The sequence below is a fragment of the Ischnura elegans genome, chromosome 2 (genome assembly GCF_921293095.1).
Source record: "Ischnura elegans chromosome 2, ioIscEleg1.1, whole genome shotgun sequence".
NCBI classification, from domain to species: Eukaryota; Metazoa; Arthropoda; class Insecta; order Odonata; family Coenagrionidae; genus Ischnura; species Ischnura elegans.
In genome coordinates this window covers 142,865,608-142,890,978 of record NC_060247.1, presented here as the reverse complement: position 1 = coordinate 142,890,978, position 25,371 = coordinate 142,865,608, and the positions used below count along the sequence as shown (strand labels likewise).

At 40.6% G+C, this 25,371-nt stretch overlaps 1 long non-coding RNA gene across 1 annotated transcript; it reads left to right on the top strand.

Moving 5' to 3' along the window:
- The first annotated feature begins 20,122 nt into the window (after window positions 1–20,122).
- Window positions 20,123–22,748, top strand: LOC124174177. Its single transcript, XR_006868894.1, has 3 exons — window positions 20,123–20,405; window positions 22,285–22,510; window positions 22,714–22,748. It is a non-coding gene; the product is annotated as an uncharacterized LOC124174177 (long non-coding RNA).
- Window positions 22,749–25,371: the final 2,623 nt, after the last annotated feature.

Here is a 25,371-nt window from a genome sequence, read left to right as displayed (position 1 = left end):
TAAAGCCATGCGAGGTAGGTGCCCATTACATTGTGTGTGCTTGTGTCTGTGGTATTCCCTAAAGTGGAAGTAATTCCCGTTAACTGCCACAGGAGGGCATTCTGGTGAAGTGTTTTTTCGTTTATTCCTCTGACGAGTGTGCGTCAAAAATGTTTACGGCCGTTTGAGAACCTCTTTTGAATCATCAATCGTGAATACTTTTCCAATTGATGTTATTGCGCGTGAGTACAAAATAGGGATGCAACGAATCGAAAACGAAACGCCCTAAATATTTCAAAACATGGGGCCACTATATTCAAGCAATGAATAGAAATTCACTATAAATGGGAGAGAAAAAGGAGATGTTATGACAAATGAAATCTCCCCCATTCGATAGCCATCCTCTCGTAAGTTTATAATAATTGATTATTTTGGCGATTGAATTCTTCAAGAGGGTTCGAGCGGAGGGGAGAGGCATGGTGGTGTCACATTATTTCGGCTATTGTGTTCATAATTGGTTTACATAGCGAAAAAACACTCACAATGTCGTTTAAATGTAATAAACAGATGGAGATTACGCCCTTTCGCCCTCAGCAATACTTTACGTCGCACAGTGGGCTCGAATCGAAAAAAGCTGGCCAAAATCTCAAAATCGATTTTTTTAGCTTGGATGTTGAAACTTCGCATACATATTTTCAAATAAATTGTGCATAACCTTCCAGATTATTTATTTCCTGTTTTTCCACGTAAAAAATATATGGGAGGTATAGATTGAACAAATTTAGCGAAAAACGACCACTCTCGATTTTTTGGAAAATTGCCAACTTTATCCTCGTGCAGTGGTTTCATGAATAGTTTTATCGACAAAACTGTTATAACATCTTAATTGACACTTTTTTATTTCATTTGAAGGTTTTTAAATATTTTTTTTCATCAATAACCATAGATATATAACAACATGGCGGAGCCTGTTTTCAGCCCTTTTTTACATAAACGTAGAGAAAAAGTAGGCATTACCCCGGACTTCCGCCAAGTGACTGATACCATGTCGTTCTATGAAGCTTTTACATTGTAGGTCTAAAGTTTAACCTTCACCAACTTGCAACCCCGAATTTTAAATCGTTTTTTCGAGCGTGCGGTCGACTTCAGTTCTGGCCGCCGCCGGCGGAGAGTACGGCGACGCGGCAAGCGTGAGGATGAGATATATATATATGGCCACATTCACTTTTCTATCTGGATAATAGATAAAATAGTTATAGAAAATAATCATACTATACACAATTACGGCCGTATCCGGAAACTATGCTTCAACTTGTAGCGGCGCGCTCTGCTGAATGCTATAGGTATCCAGAAACCTCACTACTCCAAATCGCTCCAAATTGGTGGGGGGCAGTGTTGCCACATTTATTTTGGGCTTGATTCATGACGTAGAAGAATGTAGCGACATTATGTGGCCCTAAATGCGGACATCGAGAGGAACTAAGGGCAATAATTGAATAACGATGTTGCAAATTTTTTTTTGTTTTCAATTGTGCGCCCTTGCGGGCTTTTTAGTCCCTGCTCTCGCCGCTAGGGGAACACTACGGCGCAGATTGTCCGCGCACCTCACGTAAATGCGGTGAGCACCTGTTCGCTCGCTCGCTCTCTCTCTCCTGACCCGTAGTGCAGAAAAGTACTCTTCTCTCCCTAACGGTACATGTACTCCGCGACGTCTCGTCCGCCTTACTCTACTGTTGAAGTATTAAATCTTTTCAGAAAGGAGCTAACGTGCCTTTACTTTTTTGTAATACGCAACATTTTTGGTCCTTCGAACCGGATTGAGATCGCGGTAGGAGAGAAGTAACACTTGCCGATTAATAATTTCTATTAAAATATTTCGCTAAACGAAAGTGAACTTTAATAACGTCGACTTTCAAGAGACCACGTGGTTCCTGATCCACCATTGCTGGTTCCTGTCTTCTGCTTCCTGAATCTACGAGGAAAAGAAATCATCTTTCCTCCTCTTCAGCAGTGTGCCTGCCTTAATTTCAAGTGAAATTTTCGGTAAGAACTTTCTTTTATGTGAACTTAAGTGAACTTTCATTTAAACCTCAACGTAGATATTGCTTCTATTGAGTCACGTGTGAACTTTTGCATCAAATATTATTCATTGACTTGAAGTGCTTCATTCTCAACACTTGTTCTGAGTCACTTTTTGGCGTAGGGAGTTATGATACTAACGTCGACGGCCACTTTCATGCCGACCTTGAAAACTTGATTGAGAACATTTTCTGAACTACGGGACTGAATTGTGCCTTCCAATGGGACCTTATGTGCTTTCTATTCACTTCAGTCTTCATATTAAGTTCCTTTAATCTGAATGACCGTGTCAATTTAGCTTAACGCTATGTCTGAGGAACTTGAAAAACTTATTCAATCTCAATTAAAGAGAGGAGAATTAATTTCAAGATTTTGGGCTAATACTTTAAAACGAGGGGTAGATAATCTCTCGTGCACTGTCCTAGAACAGCGAAAAATATTAATTTCTTCGTACTGGGATGATTTCTTGTCAAAGCACTACGCACTGCTAGAGAAACCCGAGGTAGCCAAGACTACCTACGTTTCTGAAGATATTTTCTCTGAAATAGAAGAGCATTACATTGACGCGTGTTCTAATATAGCCTCGTGTTTGAATTCCTTATGTGCTCCAACCGACGTCAAGCATGACGCATCGGGTGATATATCGCGTGTCAGTATTCATTCGCAACTTCCGAAAATTGAATTGCCTACCTTTTCGGGTAATGCGTTGGAGTGGGAGAGTTTTCGCGATCAATTTAAAAAACTAGTACATGAAGTGCCAGAACTGTCTGATGTGCACAAATTACTTTATTTGAAAACTCATTTGCGTGGTAGTGCCGCAGAAGTGATTGAAAATACACCTGTTACCAGTGCTAATTATCAGGGCGCATGGAATGATCTTGAGCAGCGCTATGGGAGTAAAAGGATTCTTTCTAATATTCATATGAAGAATTTATTTGAACTCTCTCCTGTGCAAAAGCCCACCTCCGCTGAACTAAAAAGGGTGTTAGATCAGTTTCGTCAGACTGTAAGAGCTTTTCAAAATCTTGGCAAACCGGTTGAACAGTGGGACGAATGGTTTGTGTTTCTTCTGACAAGAAAATTAGATTCGTCTACTCGTCTGATGTGGGAGTTGTCACAAACAGACATGAATACTGTTCCTAAATTCGAGGGATTTTCTATTTTTTTGGAGACTAGAATTCATGCCCTGGACGCGTCGAAGGAGTTAGATTCTGCAAGTACTTCTGCATCTCAAAGCGAAGCCAGACGTGATTTTTCTAGTAACCAAAGATCTAAAACGCGATCGTTAGTTCATACGTCATCCACTAAGCGATCGCACAAGAGCACCTTGCGATGTCTCTTATGGTCCAATGGGCATCCTTTGAGCTACTGCTCTGTGTTTAAAAGTATGATGCCAAATGAACGCAAAGAACAGGTTCATAAACATTCACTTTGCTTATTTGCCTATCTAAACAGCATGGGACAAGACTTTGCAAATCTGTTGGCCGATGTTTGGTGTGTAATCAGAAACATCATACCTTACTTCATCAGTGCTTTCCCCCTAGGACACAAGGAACAACTCAATTTCCTACGAACAGTTATTTTGTTTCCGAGTCACCGGCCTTAGTTCCTCCAGCTTCCGTACCCACGGAACAGGCAGGAGCATCTAGTTGCTCGGTGGTTACAAAAAGGGTTGTTCTTTTAGCCACAGTTTGCGTTAAAATTGAAGCCCCGTCTGGAAAATTGCTTACAGTTAGAGCTTTGATGGACACTGCTTCTGATTCCTCTTTTGTTTCAGAGTGGGTCGTTCAAACTTTACAGCTCAGAAAGACAATTGTAAATGTTCCGGTTACGGGTGTTCAAGGGTGTGAAACTGGTGTTTCAACCAGTGCAGTGAACTTACGTATTCTTTCAAGTTTTGATCCTCGATATGAACTCAAGGTACAAGCTTTAGTTCTTAGAAAGTTAACCTCTTTGATTCCGTCTAATTATGTTCAACGTGAACATTGGCCTCACTTAACTGACATAACGCTTGCTGACCCTGACTTTGCAATCCCATCAAAAATTGACCTCATACTGGGAGCAGATGTTTGCGGACCCCTATTTTTAGATGGTTTCCGCCAAGGGCCCGCCGGCTCTCCTAACGCTAGGCTAACACCGTTTGGATGGGTATTGTTAGGTCCAGTGGAATGCTCTTCTGAGGACTGTCTGGTGAAAAATTCCGTGACCTTAATGCATATTGAAGCTTACAATAACCTAACAGCTGAAATGCAAAGATTTTGGGAAGTGGAGGAGGTTCCCTCAGAATCTCCAATGTCAGAAGAGGACACTCGTTGTGAAAATAATTTCAAGGAAACGCATACAAGAAATTCAGATGGACGTTATGTTGTGCGTTTGCCTCTAAAAGCGGATGTTTCTAATTTAGCTTCACCACGATCATCCGTATTAAGATTATTTCAAATGTCTGAGAAGCGCTTAGCAACTCAATCTTCAATCAAGCAGAAATATATTGAATTTATGTCAGAATACTTTGATATGAATCATATGGAGGCCGCTTATTGTGAAACGGCTTCGGGCTATTACATGCCTCATCATGCCGTGGTAAAAAATCGCGACCCTAAAGGAAAGATAAGAGTGGTGTTCAATGCTTCTTTCAAAACTGCTTCTGGTTATTCTTTAAACGACTTGCTATTGTCAGGACCTAAGCTCCAACCTGATCTATGGATAATCCTGACACGGTGGCGTTTCTTTCGTGTTGCATTTACTGCAGATATTATAAAAATGTATCGTCAAATAAGAATGCACCCCGACGACATGAACCTTCAAAGAATTGTTTGGCGATGTAATCCTTCAGAGCCTATTAAAGATTATAGACTGACTACCGTTACGTACGGAACTGCTTCCGCTCCTTTTTTAGCACTTCGCGTGTTGCGCCAATTAGCTCAAGATGAGCAGGCCACATTTCCAATAGGAGCAAAGGTCATAGAAAACCACATGTATATTGATGATATTCTAAGTGGTGCAAATACCTTAGAAGAGGCGTTGGAAGTCAAGGAGCAACTTGTAGATATTTTAAAAAGTGCAGGCTTTCATTTAAGTAAATGGGCATCAAATAGCACTGAAATTTGCCCGGATACTCGCATTGAACATAAAGTGTTCACAGAAACTGATCTTCACTGGTACTTCATTGGTATCCTGAGACTGATGCCTTTCATCTTAGAACTATTAAATATCCAGAAGAAGTCACTTTACTGTCAAAGAGAATAGTTTTGTCAGATGTTGCTCGTCTTTTTGACCCTTTAGGTTGGATGGCGCCAGTGTTAGTATTTGCAAAGGTGTTTATGCAAGATTTGTGGCTAGCTAATTTGGAATGGGATCAGTTATTGCCAATTAACCTAGCTATTTCTTGGCAAAAATTCCGTTCGTCATTAAAGAAGCTAGAATTAATAAGTGTTCCTCGTTGGATTCAATTTTCAAATGAAAATTAGTCAAATGTTACTTTTCATGGGTTTAGTGATGCCTCAGAACGTGCCTATGCGGCTGCAGTTTACATACGTGTGTCAGACCGAACGCATGGAGTATCAGTAAATTTGTTAGTAGCGAGGACTAAAGTGGCCCCAGTTAAAACAATTAGTGTCCCCAGACTAGAATTGTGTGCTGCTGTGCTACTAACTCGTCTTTTAGTAAAGCTCATCGGTGGACTCCGCCTGGAAAAGGTTCCTGCTGTCTTCGCATGGACTGAGTCCAAGGTCACCCTCTCCTGGATCCGAGGCCACGCGTCCAAGTGGAAACCATTCGTGGCACACAGAGTTTCTGAAATCCAGTCAGCCCTGCCCACGGTCAGCTGGAGGTGCGTTTGTACCGCCCACAACCCAGCCGATGCAGCCACCCGAGGAATTGACCCTGATGAACTCATTCGGCATCCTTTGTGGTGGAATGGACCACATTGGCTTGCAAAAGAGGAGACAGCCTGGAGCAGAGAACCTACACTTTCGGATGGCTCCGAAAATGTGGAGCTAAAGGGTGCAGAGAAACTGACATGTCATGTCGCTCAAGCGTCAGACTTTGGTGACATTTTCCTTAAATATTCTTGTATTTTACGTTTGCTAAGAATAATTTCCTTTTGTATAAGATTTTTGTATAATTACAGGAACAAAGATCGTGCACGCCTTGGCCACATAACTGCCGAGGAGCGTGCCGCTGCCTTAGATTGCCTGATTAAATGCTCGCAGTCTCGATATTTTGGACTAGAATTTGACTGCTTCAGAAGCTCCAAGCCTCTGCCCAAGTCCTCACCTCTCTTGCCTTTGCAACCCGTCCTCGACGAGAAAGGAATCATCAGAGTGGGTGGCAGATTAAAGAACGCTGTCTTGTCATATGACGAGATACATCCCATAATCATCGCCAAGCAATGCCATCTTGCACTGTTACTTGCTCGGCATGCGCATGCAGCGACGCTTCATGGGGGACAACAACTCACCCGTTGCCACCTTGGTCAAAAGTACTGGATAATTCGAAACCGGGTTCTAGTAAAACAAGTAATAAGACAGTGTGGTGTCTGTGCCAAATTCCGCACTAAAACTGCGCATCAGCTGATGGGGGACCTACCTGTGGAGAGACTGAAGCCCCAAAAGGCCTTTTCCTTTTCGGGTGTGGATTTTGCTGGCCCTGTACTTCTGAGAACTACGAAGGGTCGAGGACATAAATGTTATAAGGGCTATATTTGTCTATTTGTTTGTATGTCCACAAAAGCAGTTCATTTGGAATGTGTCTCTGATCTGTCCTCTAATGCTTTCACTCTTGCCTTTCGCAGATTTATTTCAAGGAGAGGCCGTTGTTTGAAACTTTTCAGCGACAACGCCACCAATTTTAGAGGTGCTGACAGGGAACTGAGAAGCCTATTTAAAGCAGCTTCCTTTTTCTACGAAAAAGCATCGGCAGATCTCAGCACCTGTGGGACTGATTGGATTTTCAATCCTCCGTATGCACCTCACTTCGGCGGCCTGTGGGAAGCCGGAGTCAAATCTGTGAAACATCATCTCCGAAGAGTGATTGGAGACCAGAAGATGACTTTTGAAGAAATGTCAACGCTTCTCTGCCAAATAGAAGCCTGCCTGAACTCTCGCCCTCTCTCTCCGCTGAGCAATGACCCCAATGATCTCGTTCCTTTAACACCAGGACATTTTTTAGTGGGAGAACAATTAATTGCCCTACCTGAACCTTTTTCAAAATTAGATTCTTAGTCACTCTGTAATAAATACAAACTTATCACTCAAATGAGGGATAATTTTTGGAAAAGGTGGTCTGTAGAATATCTACAACAACTTACTCCCCTGTCCAAGTGGAAGAAAGTCTTTCTCTGACCAGCTCTCGTAGAGTGAGGTTGTGTTTGCCGTGCGCTCCTGAAACCGGTTCTTCACTGACCGACAGCGATCAATTTGGGCTTTCACGCCGTTGCTTCCGTTTTTCTTAGTGTAGTGATTTTAGTGTGTACTTCTACTAATCATATTTTGCGAAGTAGTAAGAGTAGTAAAAGTGTAATAGTGAAGTAGTGTTGTGAAGCCGCCTGGTCCTGTAGCTGCTGCTGTGCCTGCCACGCGACGGGGAAACGGATAAGTAGTCGCTGACCAACTTACTTGCTTCTAATTTCTCTTCTCTCTTCCTTATTTCAAGTTGCCTTAATTGTTGTAAAGATTGCCTAGTTATAATACTATTAGAACTTATTGATAGATTTAAGGTATTAGTGTTAATTCGTAAAAGTTACTTGATCCTTCATTTGTGTGCGAGCTCTATCATTCACCCTTGTTCTTCATCATTATTACCTGTCTTAACTAACTCGTTTAGAAAACTAACTTCCTCTTACGCAATATTTGTATCATTATTATCGATTTCTGTAATTTCATAGCGTTTTTATTAAGCCGATAAAGCCGCTAGAGAGGTATGGCTGGCCGATCTTCCGTCACCAAGATCAAGAGTAAGGCGAAAAGCGACCTTCTTGAGGCACGCGTCACCGAACTCGAGAAATTGGTGGCAGAAATACACGCCCGGGTAACGGGTTTTGTGGAAATCCCACGGTCCGGGGATCGTAGCGTCCCCTCTAAGGGTCCTCGCAATTCCAAGGTGGAGTCTCGAGCAAGCTCGGGGGCGGTAGCCTGCGCGGAGACCTTGGAGAGGACGGTGCAGTCTTCGGGTCGGGGGATTACTCATAGCCTGAGGCCCGAGTGGGTGGTTGTACCCCAAGGGCGGGGGGCGGTGGCACGGCCGAATCGGGGAGTGGGGGAAGCGAAGGCTAACCCCATCCCCGTTCACAACAGCTTCGAGGTCTTGTCGGAGGACAATTCCGGGGAGCTAATTGGCGAGGTCGTGAAGGAACCCCCTGTCGCGAGGGATGCAGCTTCGAGAGGCAGCCGGGGAGGGAGGGCGGGGATTGTTCTGTTAGGGAGTTCCAACGTCCGGCGGATTTTCCCCCAGTTGGAGAAGAGGGCAAGGAGAGACGGAGCGGACCAACGGGTCTCTTCCTGGTGTATCCCAGGAGGTCTTGTATCCCACACTACGGCGGCGGTAAAAGCAGCGGTGAAGGACACGGGCTGTTCTAGACTGCGGGTGGTGGCCCATGTCGGCACTAATGATGCCTCCGTACGCAGAGCTGATGAGATCTTAAATTCCTTCAGGGATCTAAGCTCGGAAGTGGAACGCGTTCGGAGGGGCACTGGTGTTGATATGCGACTGTCCATCTGTAGCATTGTTCCACGGACGGACTGCGGCCCTCGAGTTTGGGACAGGATTTCCTGGATCAACAAGAGGCTGTGGGAACTCTGTGTGAGCATTGGGGCAGAGTTCGTGGATCTTCGGCCGGTGCTTAGATCGTGCCGGGCTCCCCTCAATTCGTCTGGGGTGCATTATTCCAAAGAGGCGTCGGAACGGGTGGCTCGCAGGATTTTTGAGCACTGTAGGTATTTTTTAGACTAGAGGGTAGGTCATCTAGCCGGGTTATCAAAGATTTAATTGAACGCAGCCTCCGAGGAAATCCGCAATGCGAAATAAACAAGAAAGTAAGCTTAGAAGCGTTAACGCCGGACAATAGCGTCATTATTCCCAAAACGCGTGCTCCAGGGAAAGAAAAAATATCAAATATTATTAGTACTGCCAATAAAATTCTCCCGCTGAGTATACAAAAGCCTAGAAAAGAACCAACCGAAACTCTAACTACAAAATATGACATTAACCTTGTTGTAGTTAATTGCCGTAGCGTAAAAAACAAGCGCGCCGAAATCGAGCATATTTTTCAGGACGCAGACGTGGTCATGGGGACAGAGAGCTGGCTTACGGAAGATATAAGCGACAGCGAAGTTTTTCCTCCAGAATATAAAATTTACAGATGCGATCGACGCAATAGAACAGGTGGCGGAGTTTTTATTGCCGTTAAATCCCATTTACAAAGCGCCGCTCACGAAATAATTGACAACGAAATTGAAAGCGTATGGTGTACAATTAAACAACGAAACAAAAGGAGTATTCATGTTTGCTCATTTTATAGACCGCCGAACTCCGAAGTCGATATTATGTACCTTCTAGAAAATCAAATATCCGCATTTACTAAGAGAGACAGTAAAGGTGTAATAGTAATCGGGGGAGATTTTTATCTTCCATCCATAAACTGGGATACTTACACTGTAAAACCGAATTCAAGGAATAAAGAAATCAGCGAGGTATTACTCAACATACTTGCAAATCACTCTCTCGCCCAAGTAGTTGACAAACCTACGAGAGGAAACAAGCTATTAGACCTTTTAGCAGTAAGCGATCCTAAGTTGATAAAACAAGTCGATATTATTGATATTATTGAGGCGAATGATTTTTCCTCTGTGGATTTTTCGCACTATTTGTGCATTGCGGGTGACTCCGTAAAAAGTTATCACCGTGGCCAGTCCCGGTATGCTTAAAATAATATTTGCAACGTTAAAAGTTGATGTGGTGACAGCCGTAAAACCAAAACGCAATATTTACCTATTCGATAAATGTAACTTCACTAAATTTGGCGAGATGCTTAATGACTCCTACAAAAAATTCGTTGATACATCAAAGGACCAAAGCACAGATGAAATATGGACACGTTTCTTAGAAATTCTGCGCCAAGGAATCAACGAACATATTCCGCAAAAACTGAAATGTGATAATAAGGAACCTCGCTGGTACAACAACGATGTCAGAAGAGAACTTAGGAAACAGAGAAAACTATACAACTTGTACAGAAAGTCCATCACGTCTCGTAATAAATCGAAAGAACTTGAAGCTAAAGAAAGTTACGCTGCTCAACGCTCAATAACCAAGAAATCAATGCGAACTGCAATGCGAAAATTTAAGAAAAAAGTACTTGGTGAATTACTCGAAGAATATCCGAAATCCTTTTGGTCGTACGCGAAAGAGCTTCAGGGAAAACATTCAACCGTAGATTCGTTATTTGATAAAGATGGTAAACTTGTCACCGAAAATATAGACAAAGCTAACACTTTAAATGCCCACTTCGAAAGTGTATACACTACTGACGATACTCAATTCAATTTAGACATCCCATATACTGAGGATTTGATGGAAGAAATATCTATAAAACGTGATGGGATAACTAAACAACTACAATCGATTAAGAATAGTAAATCTCCGGGTCCGGAGTGAATACCCGCGCGTGTCCTCAAAGAGTTAGCTCCACAGATCGCGCCTTACTTAGAGATCATATTCAAGAAGTCACTCTCCGAAGGGAAGTTACCGCCCGACTGGAAAATTGCAAGTGTTACACCCATTTTCAAAAAGGGAAACAGAAATGACCCAGGCAACTACCGTCCAATTTCCCTAACATCAATTATAGGCAAGATACTTGAACATATCGTTGTTAGTAATATCATGACTTTCTTGGACAGACGTAACTTCCTCCATGACTGTCAGCACGGATTCCGAAAAAATAGATCCTGCGAAACACAGCTCGCGCTCTTTCTTCACGACGTTATAAAATCTGGTGAATCGAAAAGACAAGTTGACGCACTATTTCTAGATTTTAAGAAAGCTTTCGACACTGTACCTCACAACAAACTTTTATACAAATTACAGTCATGCGGATTAAACGAAACAGTTGTAAACTGGATACGCGACTTCCTCAGAGATCGTAAACAAAAAGTAGTTCTTGACGGAATTAGCTCTGATGTTGTAAAAGTTACATCAGGTGTTCCACAAGGAAGCGTAATCGGCCCCCTGTTGTTCATTATATACATTAACGATCTCTGCTCCCGCATTAGCAGTAAAATACGTTTATTTGCTGACGACGCTGTCATCTACCGCGAAATTAGTGATCACTCTGACTATGAAAATCTATCATCGGACTTAAACAACGTTCATTTGTGGAGTCAAGAGTGGGGACTCGAACTTAATCTGAGCAAATGCATGGCGGTACATTTTTTGCGGAATTCGTCCAACACTAACAATGTTTATGCAGTGGATGGCATTAACATAAAGGCAACAGACGAAGTGAAGTACCTGGGAGTTACGATAACCTCGAACCTCACGTGGGGAACTCATATAAAGAATATTTGCGGCATAGCCCTGAAGAAATTAGGATTCGTCAAGCGTATTGTGGGAAGATTTTCGGATGAGAAAGTAAAAGAAAGGTGCTATTTCGCTCTCGTCCGACCGCACCTTGAATATGCAGCGAGTGTATGGGATCCAGTGCAGAAAGACTTAATCCGCGAACTGAATAAGATTCAAAGGAAGGCTGCGCGTTTCGTCAAAAACCGCTACGGGCGTACAGACAGTGTTACCCAGATGTTAAGCGAATTAGGCTGGGAGCCGTTGGAGACTCGGAGGCTGCGCGCTAGGCTTAGATTGCTTGAGCAATTGAGAATGGATATATTTAAGAGCGACACAGAGAACATAATCTTAGAGCCACACTATATTTCCAGGTCCGACAGAAGCGATAAATTAAGAGAGATTTTTAGCCGAACGGATAGATATAAGAATTCGTTTTTCCCCCGAACAATAAAGGACTTTAATAAACGCTTGTCCCAACCTCGTTAGAGCACTTCTTCTTTTTTTTTTTTTTAATAGCTGTAAACGGCTGGTGTCCTAACACCCCCTGCCACACGCCTTTTAGGCGGCTTGCGGGGTATTATGTAGATGTAGATGTAGATGAAAGCTTCTCAACATTTAGTAGTGGGTTCTCTTGTGGCAGTAAAAGACAATCTACAACCCCCAACTAACAATAAGTGGCAAATGGGCAGGATAATTAACGTTTACCCAGGTGAAGATGGATTGGTAAGAGTAGTTAAATTAAAGACTTTTAATGGGGAAATTGTTAGGCCCATCACCAAATTATGCGTTCTTACCTAAAAGGAAAATGTAATTTGTTTTTTTTCTGATACCTCTGTAAAAAATGTTTTTTCACGGCGGGCGGCATTTTTTTTGTTGTTGTTTGATAAGGTTCCTTTTCTTTCGTTTAAATGTTTCTCTTTTTCAAATGTATCAAATGTATTGTTTCGTCATGGACGAGGCGGGCGGTATGTTGCAGATTTTTTTTGGTTTTCAATTGTGCGCCCTTGCGGGCTTTTTAGTCCCTGCTCTCGCCGCTAGGGGAACACTACGGCGCAGATTGTCCGCGCACCTCACGTAAATGCGGTGAGCACCTGTTCGCTCGCTCGCTCTCTCTCTACTGACCCGTAGTGCAGAAAAGTACTCTTCTCTCCCTAACTGTACATGTACTCCGCGACGTCTCGTCCGCCTTACTCTACTGTTGAAGTATTAAATCTTTTCAGAAAGGAGCTAACGTGCCTTTATTTTTTTTGTAATACGCAACAAACGAATGTCTCAGCTTTGTTAGTAAGCAAAATGGAAACAGGATGGAAGTAGAATTTCATCGTAGGAGAAGAATTTGATTTTAAAACTAATTATTGATAGGAAAGTTGTATTGGAGTGCGAGAAAACCGATGCTGTGGGTCATTCTTTAACGATTATGGCATAGAAGAAGGTGGAGTTCGAATTTAATTACGCACGACGGCGTAACGAAGGTAAGCACATTAGTAGGCCATTTTCTGTAAAATTTCTGCAGAAAATCTTTCGCCTTGTTCTTGAAATCTGAATGTAAATTATTGATAAAATTTCTCTTTTTTAGTGGCATTCATGGAAATATGGTGCCTTAGGAGATGCGGTATCTCACACGCAATTTATTATCCGTTCCATGGGATTTTCCTGGTCCTTCAAGTTTCTTCTGTGAATCTGGTTCTGTTCATTGTGTAAAAAGTGTCCCTTTAAATCGGCAAAGTTATCATTGAGCACCAGCTGGTACATGCTGATGAATCTGCGTGCTCAGAAATCCCGCGACGTGTACCAAGGGTCTCGACTAGTGTCGATCGCCGATGTTTGCCGGCTGGCCTCGGCTATGCCACCGGGGAAAGCCGGCCGATGCCCCAGGCCCCACACGCCGAAAATGCACCAAGCTGGGTGGAAAAGAGTAACCTCATCAAGTTCTGTTCAGGACACCCAAGTTTCGGTGCTGATTTTATTGATGATTTTTTAAATAAAATTTTGTCATCTGTTACAATTATTGTTGTCGACGCGAAATGAAATGGGAAGGGAGTATTGTCAAAAAATAGTGCCGTTATTAAGTTGTGTCGCTGCCGATGTTTCGCTCTAATTGCTTATTTCTTGTGTTCGCAATGTGTGTGTAATTTGATATGTGAAGTTACAGTTAGTGTTTTCGATCCCGATTTTCTTCGCGTGTACATTTCCTGCACAGTTTTATTTGCAATTAGCGTCAATTAAACTTGTGAAGTAACAGTAAGTACGTGTCGTGTTCCTTTCGATTTTCTTCGTGAGTACTTTTCCTGGACAAGTGTGTTTATTTTATTTTTTGAATTGAAAGTAAAAGTTACGAAGGTAATAAAGAAAAGTTTGTGTACTCAGTATTTCTTGTGATGGTATTTATTGCTGAATAATACTTGGCGTCACTAGCGCAATTCGTCATTGTGGTTGACAAATATACTCGTACAACTGACGATTGTATTGGTGTAGTTGGATTTATTAGACATTGCCGTTGTATAATAGATATATGTATTGTATTTTAACGTCCAAGAATATACGTGACAATCATTATGTGATGAATAACATGTGTTATTGTTAACGGACTAAGAAGCAATATGCCATTTCCATCGACCCTTCCCTTAAACTTTAACGCATCATTTTTGACAGCATAAATCATTATAGGTAAGTTTTCACGTAATTGAACATGATTTTCAATGGCTCGGAACTGACATTACTTAAACTAGCATTAACTGAGTATGGATGCAGCTGACTAGAAGACGGCTTTGTTGTTTTGAGTATTTTACACGAATTGTGGATGTCAGAGGCACAAAGCTGGTGATTGCAACTTTATTTGGGCACTTATGTATATATAATATTAATGGTTTTCAAGGCAAGCCACAGTCTATACCAAATTTAATAGCTATTATAATGGCAAAGCCCAAGAGGTTTCGGCATAGCTGTGTTAACAGTAGCTATTTCACGTAAAAAAGTATTTCACAATCATCAAGGCGAGACATTACTATGTCCCAAATTTGTTTTTCTTTAATTATGAATGATTTTCAAGGCATGACAGGACCCATTCAGAAGTTAATTGCAATTAAAACGGTGAAGCCTAAGAGGTTTCATCACGGTATTGTTGACAGTATTTATTGGTTGTTAAATTAGGTAAAATATTTACTCATTAGCATAAAAGCCAGTTATTGAAGCATTCCTACTATATTATTTTGTAATAATAAATGGTCATCATGAGCTTATGGCCCTCTAAACATCTATAATTATAAATAATAAATGCGAGGCGATAAGCAGACAAAACCCCTGCAGCCATATTACTTGTAGCGAGTAGCATGCCATGGACCTCACTAGACTTTGCAGCGGATGATCGTAGTGGTGATCGGCCGCTATAGCAGCTACGTCATCATCTGATGACGTATCTAGCAGTAGTGAGATTTCTGGATACGGGCCTTAAACACGTAACACTCCCTACAATTTTCTCCTCTTTGAGTCTTTCGTGTGTCTTTTCCTTCTTCAATCAAAGTTTCCAATGTCATTTTTGTGGAACCTTTCAAGTGCAAATAACGTTCCATTACTTAATTTGTAAAAACAATATTGAAAAAGAAAAAAATATGTATGCATTACAAGATCACACGACAGATTTTTCTGGTGTGCTTAAAAAACTTTAAAAAATATGTATATAATAATAACCAAAAAGAAAAATAATAAAAAAATATTAATAAAAAATTTCAATCAGCTTTGGAAATGTATCGCAATATTATTAATATTATTTCGACGCATAGAAATACCAAGATAGCAAAATAATCAAGCAAAAAAGCTAGTATCTTGCGTTTCAAGGAATGTCTTCTAATTTACTGCAAGTTGGTCAAAAAATTCCAAAGTAGATCCCGTTAGAAAAGCATTGGAAATATACAGAAAATCAAAAAATTACATGATAAAAGTTACCTTACAAAAAATTACCTGATGAAAATTTCAGTCACATAAGGCTCCCATGTTAATTCAAGTCGATATATTTCGAAATCTAATTGACTTTTTCGAGTTTTCACATTTTCCCTCCCGATAAATTTTTTTAACTTTTACGTCGTATAAGTCATATACCCACATCTTTTGGCTAAGAATTTTTATGATTCTGTCAGCGGTAAATCAGTTTGTCATTAAATACACCGCGAAAGACTAACACGTAAGATGCCATCCACGACTCGTTGGTATCATTAGATCTTCAGCAAATGAATTCGCACATACATGACAACCTTTAGTGGGAAGCTTAGATGGAAGGTTAGCAAAACAGACTGTAAACAGCAACGAATCAAGTGAGGCCGAGGGCTCAGAGGCCCATTCGGCAGAACTTGTATACGTCACCGACTCATCTACGGAAGGGTCGAGGGCTCCAGAAGAAAGCAGCGGACATGAAATCGGAAAAATGCGCATCTCTTTATTTTTCAAACTCTATCGCAATCGACTGTTTCAACTTGATTTGAGGAATGAGCATTTGAAACAGCTAGAGAACCGCAGGGAATTTTTGCATGTAAGAGATTTGGCATCCTCACGTGCGCATGCGTAATGAAGTCACAGGGCCGAGTGATCGTTGAAATCTGGTCATAAGTATTTGTCGAACAATACGAGGAGAGCAAGCGCACTTGTGTTTATTGCGCAGGACGACCGGCGGCGGCGCTAGCGACAAGGGGGGCGGGGCAATATCGACTGCTAAGGGAGAAAACAAGGGCCGCCGCAACCACAAAACAAGAGCGGAGAATTGTGGGAAACCACGAAACAAGAGTTCATGATTGTGGGAGACGGCGAAAGAAGCGAGGAGGAATGCGTCACGGGCCGAAGGGGATTCGATAGCGACGCCACCTTGAGTGAGCCGTCCACATTTCCGATCGTCCGATGCGAAGTGTCCTAGCGGATGCGTCCGAATTGTTCGGCATGCTTTCAGCTGACATGCTTGCACGTGACGTGGCAAGGAGCATTCTTGAAGAGTTCTTCGATGACGTGTGTACCTGCGTGAGTTTTCGGACATCTTCGCTCAAGTGGCAACAACTCCACTATTGGTTAGTTAAGTAAATATTTGGTGGATAGTGTATGTTTTTAAGCCTTTCAGTCAATTATTAGGGATTTTAGAGTATTTTGTGAGCAAAATGGTACAATTACTGATGAAGTATTTGAATTGAATAGTTTGATTAATTTACAGTATACGAATAAAATTATCTCGTAACTATAATATTTTCTAAATTATTTGCTATCTCTGGTTTGTCACGTGTATGCTTTGGATTTTTTACATTACATATGCTTCATTTAAATGTCAGATATTGCAAAATTACATCACTGCCCATGTATCTATCAATTACATTTACAATGCGTATTTAACTGTGTACATCTCCTTTGTGGAATATAACTAATTCAGAGTTCGCCCAACTGCAGCGCACTTCAGTCCTACCCCGATGGTTGCTACGGCTACAGGCTAGTTGCTTTGGCTTTCGACTTCGATATTCGGAGACACGCTTCGGGTGCATTTGGAAACAATTGAACGGACACGCGCGAGAGGTCGAACGAAACATACTAGCAGCCCCCTCCAACTCCCGGCCGCTAGGTGGCCCAAAAGCTTCCGTGCGAGGGAATCGCCGATAGATGATGCTAGTGGGTGTTTGCGCGTCCAGCATTACGAAATTGCATTGAACCAAATACAATACTTGATCGCTGGAACAACGAATTTAAAATGCCTTCAACTGAATTGGACACTAAGGAGCAATTTAATAGCCTTTTAATTTCATTGACAGCCAGTTAGAAAGTCCATGTACAAAAAACATTGCCTTTAGAAGAAATTGAAAATGAGATGTTGTCGTCTGCTAGCAGTCGTATTTTATTAGCTCTACTTCGTAAAAAAGAAGTTATTTGCGTCCTGATCATCATATATTTATCGCTAACGGCATACTGCCTGACATATAATTATCAAGGTATCGGTCCCCCCAAAAAAATTGGCGATACAGACAATCGAGTCGGCGTTTCCTCCTCAAAGGAACTCCAGCGCAATTATGCTGAATGGGGAAATAAGTTTTGGCTGCAGAAATCTCCTTTAAACTCTCATTAGGTCACCTTAAACAGGCAATCCTAAACTGGTAGCTACGAGGATACGGTTATCTTCGATTCAGAAATTACAAGATCCGCAATGAGAAAAACTGGCCCAAAATTAATTACTGAAAGCTTCACATAACGACTCATATTAAGATTAGATTAAGACTTAATGGTTATTCTGAAATGGAAAATGTACGTTTGAGAACCCTAATTAAGACTTTGGGCACAACTAAAACACCTTGCTAAATTCTTAACCCAAGAAAGTCACAGAAATACACATCACAAGATCAACCGAAACAGCAACCAATGTAAAGGAAAAGGGGACGTCTGGGAACGGTAGTTGAAGGAAGTGATTGTTGTTAAATTTAAAATGCATTTATTCATGAAAGCACAAGCACTATCATTAACACTGTACAGGCGAGCTTAAAGGATAAGGGCAAAGGTTGGAAGTGTGAAAAATGTAAATAAATCTCGAAGTTCATGAAGAATTGAGGGTTTTCCACGGTTGTGGCAGTATCACTTCCACCAAAAGATCTGGAGATGAATGACCGCCTAGAAATAGAAATTTTTCAAAATTAGGCAAATTTTTAAAAAATATATTTAAAAAATGAGTTGCAATCCTAGGTCGTATCAGTTATAAATGTGGAATGACAGTACTTTTACCACGAAAAATCTCCACAGTTAGCTAATAATGGCGTTACACGAGGTTATGTCACACCAAAAATGTGAGGCTTTGAGGCACGAGAAAAATATCATAATGAAAGGGTGGGGCCAAATTTTCGATTGCAAATATCAAGAGCTAAATTCATCCTTTCAATTCTTAATATTACCACCATTTACTCTATTCTCATGACTTCCTTTTTTATTACAGATAGTAACCCCTGCCCCTTTTCAGCAAAAAATATCCTGACCACATTACTGTTGTTGCACTTTGTTTACAACTACAACAATTTCTAAACTGCAATGGCAGCAAATCCACAGAAGTAAAAAAATATGAAATTAATTATATTTCAACATCCGTAGGCGGATCACCGTTAGTCCGTGTATATTATTGTACGCTAAACAACATCAATACTTGCATAAAATGAGCATGGATGCAAGCATAACTATCGCTAGGGCGCCATAAATCTTATCCCACCAGATAACAGAAGCTACCATTATAATTTCACTGTCATGAAGTCCTAAAACTAGAGTAGGATGCACATTAACACTTTCACCATGATCATAAAAACATAAATTCACTGCACAACTGTATCTAATAGGAATGAAATAATACAAGTTTTCAATTCGTGGTGGAGCGATATTTTTCCTCCTCTTTCTGTACTGACACAAAATTCTTCACTAAATATCTAAAGCCATCAATTAATTGCAAAGCGTACTACGAAACCACCGAGGTTATACAATTGTAATTAAGTACAATAACACAATTAGTAAAAACTGATGGAACTATGCCTCCACGGCAACATGGCATGATATTATTTCGGTATTATGTGAAAAACATGAACCATTGATTTCCCGCGAAGATAAAAATAGAAATTTCCGTAAATAAATATCGGATGCTTTGCCATATCCTCTTTAAAAACAAGAGAAAGGGCATGCATGGAAGAGTAAACAAAGCCGCCATTGCAGATACTGCAGTATTTCCGCTATCTATTTGCACCGCTAATTTAATATTAGCGAATAACACATATTTTCAACTAAAAAACGAGGTTACTGAGATCTAAAACCACGAAAAAATTACCAAATTAACGATAATAGAGCCATAAAACTAACATCGGTAACCCACCGCATTTTGAGTACTTACCACTGCTTTGAAAAAACTTTTATTTTCAGCTCAGCATTCCTTCAGTAGTCAGGATTTGGGGAGTCTGGGACAAGGTCAAATTAAACGTCCCCTTTCACTCCCAGTGCATTCCAGACACGTGCCGAGCCCATAGCTTCTCCCACTCGAGTTGGATATGTTCCCATTGGCAGTTACCAAGGTCTAAACACGTGCGGTTGCAACGTGAATCGTATTTCCCCGTCTCGGCATCGGAAATAACCGAAATTACACCTCTAACTTCTTTGTTATTGAACATTTTTGAAAATAAATGCTCTTAAGTGAAAGAGCAAGTAATTATCAATAAAAAATATCTCTAACACTTTTTCGATACAAGTCATAGTTATGAAGATAAATAGTATCTTGTCTTATAAACAATTGTTGATTATTAAAAATCGCAATAACTTTGTTAATATTTATGCTATGATCACCATTCAAATTCCTATCATCATCAAATTTAATATAGAATACTTTAGCATTTCCAAAAATTTGTCACCACAGCGATAAATACTCATTTTCAGAACCCTCCACAAAACTGCACATATTGTCTATGGTATGAGGCAAGGCTATAAGTGAAAGGCGTTCCCAAGCGATCTAAGTGGGATGGGTAGGTTACGCCTAGGAGGCAAGGCTATAAGTGAAAGTCGTTTCCAAGCGATCCAAGTGGGATGGGTAGGTTACGCCTAGATTTGCCCCTTCCACGGTACCTTCTAAGCAGTATATAAGGCCGTGCAGCCACTGAGAAAATCACCAGCGGTCTCAGAACTAGTCTGATTCCATCGGTCCAACTGAATCATCGAGTAGGTCTTCAAGAAGTGAATTCTGTAGGAATTCTTTATGAATTCTGATTGAATTCCGGAAGAATCATCAGAGACCCGGACGCCGAAGGAGTTTGCCGCTTAAGGTAAATATGATCCGTAAAACTGAGTTTTTCGGATTTTTTCCTATTTTTTCTATTGCTTTTGGAACCGAGAAAATTCATGAGCATGTTATGCTCAATACCCCCCTTCGACTCCCGGTCAAAAAACAGGATGAAATTTTTTATGTATCCTAGGATACTTAGGGTATGGTAGAAATCCTGGTCCTAGTACTCCCGTTTTCTCCTCTAAAATTCGGGGAGATTAGTAAAGGAACAACCCCGTTTTAAAAAATTTGATAGAGCAAATAGTTTAGATTCGGTGGGCCAATATATGAATGATGGTATTAGGAGAATATAGGTTAGTAGCAGGTATCTTTGTAAGAAAATCTTTAATATCTCCCTTATTTGAACAAATAGGACCATAGTTTAAATTTGAATGTTGATGAGTAAGTGACAACTCATCTTTTGTGTGTAAAAGAAATCACCTCACTCCAAGGGCGTGGCCCCTATACTCTGGAGATAATTCCTGCGATGGTCTATAACTCCCTTATTTGAACAAATAGGACCATAGTTTAAATTTGAATGTTGATGAGTAAGTGACAACTCATCTTTTGTGTGTAAAAGAAATCACCTCACTCCAAGGGCGTGGCCCCTATACTCTGGAGATAATTCCTGCGATGGTCTATAACTCCCTTATTTGAACAAATAGGACCATAGTTTAAATTTGAATGTTGATGAGTAAGTGACAACTCATCTTTTGTGTGTAAAAGAAATCACCTCACTCCAAGGGCGTGGTCCCTATACTCTGGAGATAATTCCTGCGATGGTCTATAACTCCCTTATTTGAACAAATAGGACCATAGTTTAAATTTGAATGTTGATGAGTAAGTGACAACTCATCTTTTGTGTGTAAAAGAAATCACCTCACTCCAAGGGCGTGGCCCCTATACTCTGGAGATAATTCCTGCGATGGTCTATAACTCCCTTATTTGAACAAATAGGACCATAGTTTAAATTTGAATGTGGATGAGTAAGTGACAACTCATCTTTTGTGTGTAAAAGAAATCACCTCACTCCAAGGGCGTGGCCCCTATACTCTGGAGATAATTCCTACGACCGTCTATAACTCCCTTATTTGAACAAATAGGACCACAGATTAAATTTAAATGTTGATGAGTAAGTGTCCACTCATCTTTTGTATGTAAAAGAAATCACCTCACTCCAAGGGCGTGGCCCCTATACTCTGGAGATAATTCCTACGACCGTCTATAACTCCCTTATTTGAACAAATAGGACCATAGTTTAAATTTGAATGTTGATGAGTAAGTGTCCACTCATCTTTTGTATGTAAAAGAAATCACCTCACTCCAAGGGCGTGGTCCCTATACTCTGGAGATAATTCCTGCGATGGTCTATAACTCCCTTATTTAGACAAATAGGACCATAGTTTAAATTTGAATGTTGATGAGTAAGTGTCCACTCATCTTTTGTATGTAAAAGAAATCACCTCACTCCAAGGGCGTGGTCCCTATACTCTGGAGATAATTCCTACGACCGTATATAACTCCCTTATTTGAACAAATAAGACCATAGTTTAAATTTGAATGTTGATGAGTAAGTGTCCACTCATCTTTTGTATGCAAAAGAAATCACCTCACTCCAAGGATGTGACCCCTTTACTCTGGAGATAATTCCTGCGATGGTCTATAACTCCCTTATTTGTAGATTTTTTACCTTATTTGGGGTGAAAGGAAATAGGGAATGACTTCGCAATCCACCTGGGGAGAATTGAGCTAGGTATTTTCCACACTACTGGCGTCATTCAGTAGCAGCTTTGCGCATTCCTTACCTTATTTGGGTGTAAGGAAATGCATAACTTTATCATCTATCCGTGAGGATTGACCTCGGTTTTTTTTCTACTTAGTTGGAATACCTCTGCAGCTGACATCATTCACAGTCTTCTCAACCCACTTGGCAGCCATCCGCTGAAGAGTAGGAGGAGAAGATTTCCTTTTATAAATACCGATCGAAGACGGAAGCATTCATTGCAATCTCGTCATTTGATCCGAGAACTTCCTCTTGGTGACTACTCCTCAAAGACAACGTCATCTGCTCTCAACGAAGACAACATCATCGCCATCTAGATCTTGGTAAGTCTAACTTTTTAGACATTCCAAGTTCCCACCTTAAAATACTACCTTGAGGAAGTAATCACTGCAGAATACACTACCATTTTATTTTTATTGAGATTTTAAGTAGATTGCATTCGTTACGAGGTTAGAATTGAACGTTTTTATAATCCTACATCTGATCCAAGACGAAGAATTAGCTAAACTTTTCTCTATTTTTTCAGATTTCTCACATTAATCATGACATCTATTAGAGACATCATTTTTAACTTTAAAAACAATACATATAGAACTAAAGAAGAACTTGAACAAGCGTTAGCGTGCATTTACAGAAAAGTAGCCCTTGAAAACGAAAGCATTGATGACATGGAAACTTATCATGAAATGAAAGATGCATTAGATAAAGCAAATGGTAGAAAATTTTGTCCTTACTGCGAAATCTTCTATAACATTGATGAGGCTATGCCTCATGAGAATACCAACGCACACCGGATCAAAATTAACGAGCAAATAGGGAGAGGGTTCAATGAAATCGAATCGGCAATTAGATCCAGGCTAAAAACATTTTGGATAACTCCCGAAGGGGATGTTCAGGACGTTGTAACTTTTCTTGGTGAAATAAAAAATCTGTTGATTGAGAAAATTAGAGAGCAAACAAGGACGAACAGGAGTATAAAGTTCAACCTCCTATTGATTTGCAAATTTCAAAAGGGAGAACACGAGGAGCTGAATACCTCATTTAAGACTAGTAATCAACGAGTCCTACTTGTTGATCAGTTAAATGAGATTATGGACGAGAAATTTTCGAAACTTTTAAAAGAAAAGTCCGAATTTCAAGCTAAAGGGTCAGGATGGACTTTGGCTGAAGTTATAGGTTTAGAGCTTCGTATTAACAAGTACACCCCTCTTCGAGGTTCTACATTCATCGAGTTACCTACAAAAATTAAGCATACGAAATCCGTTATCAATGTCAAAAATGATGATCAATACTGCTTTAAGTATGCTATATGGGCAAAATATGTAGCCAATCATCCCGAACGAGTTTCAAAATACGATTGTGAGGAATTTCGGGAGACCTATACTTGGAACTGTATTGATTACCCAGTAGATCTGAAGGATATCCCTAAATTCGAGCGTGACAATAACATTTCAATTAATGTGTTTGGACTAGATGATAAAAACAATGTGTATCCTATAAAAATTGTAGATTATGAGCTTGAGGATCATCGCGACCTCCTCTACATTACCAACGAAACAACTGCTCACTATTGCTGGATAAAGAATTTTGAAAGACTCGTGCGCTCCCAAATTACTAGACATAAAACTAGAATTTTTATTTGTAAACGGTGTCTAACTTATTACCATGACGTAGAAAAACTCGAATCTCACAAAGACTTATGTAGAGGAACGGGGACACCAAGTAAAATAGTGCTACCAGACGAGGACAAAAAATTATTGAAATTTACCAACATTAATCGCACTTTCCGTGTACCTTACGTGATATATGCCGATTTTGAATGTCTACTGAAAAATGTAAACACATGCGAACCGTGTTCTAATACTTCGTTCACTAACATCATACAGAAGCATGAGCCATTCAGCTTTTGTTATATCATGATGACTCCAAACGGATGCGAGGAGCCAGTATTGTATCGAGGGCCTAATGCAGCACGTGTTTTTATTGACAGTATAAAAGATGAAGCCCAGAAGGTTTTCAAGTTGTACAAAAATACTATTCCTATAACGCCACTCACAGAGGAAAAAGAGAGCGCTTTCCAAAACGCATCGACGTGCCACATTTGTGGGAATGAGTTGAACGAGGATAGGGTTAGGGATCACGATCACCTGACGGGACAGTATCGAGGTCCAGCTCATTCCTTTTGCAATGTGCAGTATAAGATGCCTCAATTTCTTCCAATTTTTATTCATAACCTGTCCGCGTATGATGGTCATTTCATTGTACGAGAGCTAGACTATGATGAGAGGGAAATATTCATTATTCCAAATTCTGAAGAAAAATATATCACTTTTTCCAAGTCTATAGAGGATAATTTCAAAATTCGTTTTGTCGATACCTTTCGATTTATGCCCGCTTCTCTTGCTTCTCTAGTCTCGAACTTGACTAAATTTAAATATACCACAGAAATTTTTGGTGACAAGACGCGACTAGTTACACGAAAGGGGGTTTATCCCTATGATTACACTGATTCGTTGAATAAGCTCGATGAAACCTTGCTCCCGGACAAGGATAATTTTTACAACAGATTGAACGACGAGCATGTGTCAGACGAAGATTATGGTCACGCTTTGAACGTATGGTCTTCGTTTGGATGTGAAACACTCGGTGATTACAGTGATGTTTATTTGAAAAGTGACGTCACTCTTCTCGCCGATGTTTTTGAGAACTTTCGTGACGTGTGCTACGGAGCCTACAAGTTAGATCCGGCGTGGTATTACACTGCACCAGGTTTAACATTTGATGCAATGCTTAAGTACACTGACATAGAATTAGAGCTTTTGACTGATTACGATATGATACTCATGATCGAAAACGGAATTCGCGGAGGAATTTCACAGTGTTGTAAAAGATACTGTGAATCGAACAATAAGTACATGTCAGGTTATGACCCAGGTAAAGATTCGATATATTTAACCTATCTTGACGCGAATAATCTCTACGGATGGGCACTCTCCAGACCCCTTCCTTACGGTGAATTTCGGTGGTTAAAACAGGAGGAAATTGACGATTTTAGCGTGGAAAATGTTCCCGATGACAGTGAAACTGGATACATTCTCGAAGTTGATCTTGAGTACCCACATTGGCTGCACGATACGCATTCAGATTTCCCTCTTTGCCCGGAAAACAAGACACCACCTAACGG